Below are 6,432 nucleotides of genomic sequence, written 5' to 3' on the forward strand. Positions count from 1 at the left end.
AGATTCAAAAAGTTAAGTAGAGAAATGGAAGATCTAAAATCCCAATTTAACTTTTTGAGTTGAAAAATACAGCATCTGAAATGAGAAACTGGTTTGGATTCATGGCAGATTAGACATTGCAGAAGATTAGTGAATTTGAAGCATAGTAATAGAAACTATCCAACATGAAACAGGGAAATTTTGTTTTCAAATGAACAGTATCAGTGACCTATCAGATAATTTCAAGTGGCCTAATATACTTGTAATTTGAATTCCTAAAAGAGATAAGAGGGGAGGATATATTTGAAGAAATTAATGACCAAAATTTTCCCAAGTGGTTGAATACTATAAATCCACAGACTGAAGCTCAGTGAACAGCCAAGAACAGGAAATACAAAAAAAATATATACCAGGCACATCATAATAAAAAAATTTAAACCAGTGAAAACTAAAAGCAATCGTATGGCGGGGGGTGCGGTGGGAGGAGATGTTACAGAACTGGAATAAAGGTGATGGCAGGTAACTTGATAGAAACAAGGCAAGTAAGAAGTACTGGAGCAACATCTTTAAACACTAACCCCCCCCCAAAAAAAAAAACCTGTCAAGCTAGAATGCTGTACCAGTTCTGTCCCTTATATCAAAAACCAAGGTGAAATAAAGACTTTTTGAAACATATTAAAGCTGAAAATTGATCAGCAGCATCCCCTCCCTACAAGAAATATTGAAGGAAGTCATTCAAGCACAAGGAAAATAGGACCAGGTGGAAACCTGGATCGGCTGGAGAAATGAAGAGCACAGCAGTGACAACTGCATATGCATTTTTTTCCCCCAAACAAAACAGCCTGTCATTTTTTAGAGTCAGGCTGTTCTCATGACACTACAAAACTGGTAAAGATACGATTTTTCCTGGTTTCTGCTTGGAATAAGATAAGGATCATTGCAGCCCGTGGTATTGCCTCCTTAACAAAAACATCTAGAAAGTAATTTCTGTGACTTTGACCACCAGTTTGTTAGTGATATGCACCCCTTCACGGACCTGGAGTATAGTGGTGGGAAGCGCATTTTCTTAATCTTTTTTGTTGTCTCTAACTTGTTTCTGTGATAATGAAATGGACACATTATCTCTTCACTTCAAGATACAAACTTTAAAATACTGGTTCACCAAGTTTCTGGGACCACCAGTCTGTTCTGTTAGTCATTTTGTCTAATCTTGTACCAGTACCACACTGTCTTGATTACTATAGCTTTTTTTTTTTAATTATGTTATGTTAGTCACCATACAGTGCATCATTAGTTTGACGTAGTGTTCCGTGATCATTGTTTGCGTATAACACCCAGTGCTCCGTGCAATACGTGCCCTCCTTACTACCCTTCACTGGGCTAGCCCATCCCCCACCACCCTCCCCTCTAAAACCCTCAGTTTGTAGTAAGACTTGGTATCTGGTAGGATGAGTCCTCCCACCTTATTCTTCAGGAGTGTCTTAGCTGCTCTTGGCCCATTGCTGTTCTATACACATTTTAGAGTCTGAAAGTTTCTGCAAAATAAAGTTGAATTTGTGATTTATGAGTTGTATAATCCTCACATAAGATTGGAGGCAAAAATGTCTGCTTAAGCTACTTGTTAGGTGCAAATAAATAGTGTATGTGTACTATAAGCTTCTTTATTCTAAGTTTGTCTTTTTCAAGATTTTCACAGGGTTCTTAATTTCCGGTTCACATGGTTTTTCTGATTACTTTCAAAACTTTAGTTGGTGTCATTTCTCACCTGTATGTGTCTTCATTGTTTATTCGAGGGATGTTTTTCATTTCTGATTGTTGTGACAGTTTTGCCTCTGCTCTTAATCACAAAGAAAAATCTGACAAATACAAACGTGGCCCAAAATACCTTGGAGCATGATGGGGTGGCAAAGATGTCTAAGGGTTTGAATCATGCAGAGTGTAACCCACGCATGCTCAGGTAAGTCCCAGCTGTTTCCTGTGGAGACCGTCTCCAGGGAAAAGGTGGTCAGAGTCTGTTGTATCAGCAGCTCATGCTGACTGTGTCCTCTGGGCAGTGGGTCACTCCCCTCCCCTTGTTCCTCCCTCCAGTGAATCGGTCAGTAAAGCCTGGTGGATAATAAACAGATAAAGAGCTATAAGTAGATGAGACTGTAATCCTCTCAGATTCCAGGATCCTTATTCTTTTCACCCAAATCCTAAATATTCGAAATTTGATTGAGCCTTCAGATGCTCTCATACCTTATGCAGATAAGATCCAGGATGGTAATGAGTTCTCTATCCCCCTGGGATCTCAGAACCACAAATAAAAGGAAATGCAAGAATTCTACAGAAGTACCCTGAAGGTTTTCCCGAATTCAACACATGAATCAGTCTGTTCAGATACACATACCTTCATGGTTGCATATAAAAACTCATTCTCTTTTGAAGAGACCAGATGATGGCAATTATCTGTGATAAAACTGTTTTACAGGAAAGATGGTTTGCATTTGCATTAGCCTATTCCTTGGCAGTGGGGTGTTCCTGGCATTCCACTGGAGGCAGGAACCAACTGTGGGGTGAGGAGAGTAACATAAGATCAGGGGACAGACAGATCCTCGGTGCTTTTTCTAGGCTGTGAGAAGGGTGGGTTGGTAAAAACAAAAATAAACCCTACAGTTTTGTTTGGATGCTATAAGGGTCTGACTTCTATTGAAGATTGATATAATTATGAAAGGCAAGGAAGATATTGGTTGTGAACTTACTGATTTGAAGACCTCTGAATGTATTCTCTTGGAATGATCCTGAATACAGATGGAAATGAAGCTTTATCTTTAACAAGCCAGGACTGAAGCCTCATGAAGACGTATGTTCTGCTCTCTCAACAGCGCTATCAGCCAAATAGACTGTAGTTGCTCTGTGTTGTTACCCGTGGGGTTCAACTGTCAGAACATCTGGGGTTTAGTCCTGCTTATGCCCTTTGAACCTTAAAAAAGACCCTTTAAAATCATTCTCTGTAACATGCTTGTCTGAACTTTGAAAGGATCAAGTAAGTTAATGTTCTAGCCCTTTGAAAGAGTATAAAGTGGTATTATTTACCAGTGGACATGCATCAAGAGCTACAGTAGAAGAAACTTTAACCCTTAACCTACTTCAGTTAGGAAGGGAGATTTGAAAGGATGTCTGGGCACAACCCAATTAAAAGGATTCTCAAGTGTCAAGTCACTTCAATCTCTCCTTTATGTCCCTGTCTTTTTATTGTGCCTGCCATGGCCTTAATTAACACATTCATCTCTTTTTTTTTTTTTTTTAAAGATTTTATTTATTTAATTGACAGAGAGACAGCCAGTGAGAGAGGGAACACAAGCAGAGGGAGTGGGAGAGGAAGAAGCAGGCTCTCAGCGGAGGAGCCTGATGCGGGGCTCGATCCCAGAACACCGGGATCACGCCCTGAGCCGAAGGCAGACGCTTAACGACTGCGCCACCCAGGCGCCCCAACACATTCATCTCTTTTTTTTTTTTTTTTTTTTTTTTAAAGATTTTATTTATTTATTTGACAGAGATAGAGACAGCCAGTGAGAGAGGGAACACAAGCAGGGGGAGTGGGAGAGGAAGAAGCAGGCTCACAGCAGAGGAGCCTGACGTGGGGCTCGATCCCATAACGCTGGGATCACGCCCTGAGCCGAAGGCAGACGCTTAACCGCTGTGCCACCCAGGCGCCCCCAACACATTCATCTCTTGATTCATTTGCTGTCATCCAGCCACCCCCCAAAAATTTGCTTTCCCGGTTTCCATTATCTTTCACACTGGCCACCAATTATCCTCTAGAATTTAATTACAAAATTCCTGTTCCAGTAGCTCCTTAGGGGACTACAAGATGGATCACATTCTCTCCATGGTATATAAGGCTTCTTCCAGTCTACCTCCCAGCAAATATAAGCACTAAGTTTGTATAATGCCTGACACATAGGATTTAATATATCTAGTGTAATGATTTATATAATAGTAGTAATGTTATAAATATGTAGACTGTATATACATTATATTAAATATAAATATTTTAAATAATAAATTATATATATATAACATTTTTTATATATTTCCATTTATAGCCCCTTTCCTCTCTGTGAAGAATAAGAGATGGGACTGAAAATTCCAAGCTTCTAACCATGGCTTGGTCTTTCTGGTCACCCCCCCCCCGAAGCCCACAAAGAGTCACCTCATTAGAACAAAAACCATTGCTATCACCTATGAAGGAATCCAAGGGATTTAGGAACTCCATTTGAAACCAGGGTCAAAGGCCAAATATTAAGGATGCTTCTAGTGCTTTTATCACTTAGGAATTGAAAAGGATTTTAGGAGTGCTGTGTCAGGAACTAGGGACAGAAACCAGTATATATCTTTTCTATCCTCACATTCACCATTTACTACACTTAGCTCAAATCCCTGTATTGTTAATTCTTGGCAGACTTATTATTTCTTTGTCTAAAAGGTATAAAAACTTCCCTCTCTGGTCACTTTTTCAGGTCTTCATTCTTTTGTGAAGCCCCACCCCGTGTACATGTAGAAATGTTGTAACATTTTTATGCTTTTCTCCTGCTAATTTTCTTTATTTTTTTCTTTTTTTTTTTTTAAAGATTTTATTTATTTATTCAACAGAGATAGAGACAGCCAGCGAGAGAGGGAACACAAGCAGGGGGAGCGGGAGAGGAAGAAGCAGGCTCACAGCAGAAGAGCCTGATGTGGGGCTCGATCCCACAACGCAGGGATCACGCCCTGAGCCGAAGGCAGACGCCCAACCGCGGTGCCACCCAGGCGCCCCCTCCTGCTAATTTTCTATCAATAATTCTTCAGTCCAGCCAGAGACCCTAAGAGGGTAAAGGAGGGTTTTTTCTTCCCTTACACTAACATCTTCAGTACAGTGTTGACTAGAAGCAGTGATAGCAGACATCCTGGTCTTGTTCTAATTTTGAAAGGAAGCTCTATTCACTAGGCTGCTGTAAGGAGGTACCACAAATTGGGTGGCTTAAATAATAGGAATTTATTGTCTCACAGTTCTGGAGGCTAGAAGTCCAAGATAAAACTGCCAGCAGGATTGGTTCCTCCTGAGGTTGTGTGGGGAAACTGCTCCATGCCTCTCCTGTAGCTTCTGGTGGTTTACGGGCAACCTTCGGTGTTACGAGGCTCTAGACCCATCACCCTGACCTCTGCCTTCATGTTCATATGGTGTTCTCACTGTGTGTCTTCCTCTGTATCCACATTTCCCTTTTTTTCTAAGGACACCAGTTACATTGGATTAGGACTCACTCTAATGGCCTCATATTAACTAATTACATCTACAATGACCCCATTTCCAAATAAGGTCACATTCTGAGATACTGGTTAGGACTTCAACATGTTAATATTTGTGGGACACAGTTCAACTCCTGAGCAGCTCTGACACTTTGCTATTAAATGTGTTTGCCATGATAACCTTTATTAAGTAAGTTCTTTTCCATTTCCAGCTTGCTTAAAAGCTGTTATCTTAGACGTTAACCTTTATTCAATATTTTTATGTACTTAATAAGATTTAATATATGGCTTTTCTTCTTTAATCTGATCATGGGTGATTTATTCTAATAGCTTTTCCATTTTAGTCCATGCCTAAATTTTCAGAATAAACCCAAATTGATCATGATTTTTAATACATTCCTATATTCAGTCTGCTAATATTTTAGAAGATAGTTTCTGCATCTTTGCTCATAAAAAAGATTGGCCTATACGGTTTGTTGTTATTGTTATTGGACTGTCTTTGCTTTTTATATTGTTAGAATAGCCTCATATAGTAAGGTGGGAACTATAACAGAGATTGTTGGTTGTTGCAGTTTGGGTTGATGGAAATGTTCTGGAGATGGTTGGTGGTGATGGTTGCACAACAGTATGATTGTACTTAATGCCACTGAATGAATACACTTAAAGATGGTTAAAATGGTAAATTTTATGTCATGTATGTTTTACCACACACACACACACAGCTAACATCATGCTTAATGATGAAAGACTAAAAGCTTTCCTCTTAAGATCAGGGACAAAAGAAGGATTTTTGTTCTTGCCATCCCTGTTCAATATTGTACTGGAGGTTCTAGGCAGGGCAATTATGAAAGAAAAAATAAATAAACGGCATCCAGATTGAAAGAAAAAATGAAACTGCCTCTATTTAAAGATGACATGATCTTATATATAGGAAATCCTAAAGAATACACACACACACACAGACACACCCCTACCTAACAGAGCTAATAAAGTCAGGATGGTTTCAGAAGATAAGATCAATGCATAAAAACCACTTGTATTTCTTTACACTAACAATGAACAACCTGAAAATGAAATTTAGAAAACAGTTTCATTTACAATAGTATCAAAAAAGAATACTTAGGAATTATTTTTTACAGAGAAGTGCATGACTTGTACACTATAAACCACAAAACGTTGAAAGAA

The sequence above is a fragment of the Ailuropoda melanoleuca genome, chromosome 9 (genome assembly GCF_002007445.2).
Source record: "Ailuropoda melanoleuca isolate Jingjing chromosome 9, ASM200744v2, whole genome shotgun sequence".
Classification (NCBI taxonomy): Eukaryota; Metazoa; Chordata; class Mammalia; order Carnivora; family Ursidae; genus Ailuropoda; species Ailuropoda melanoleuca.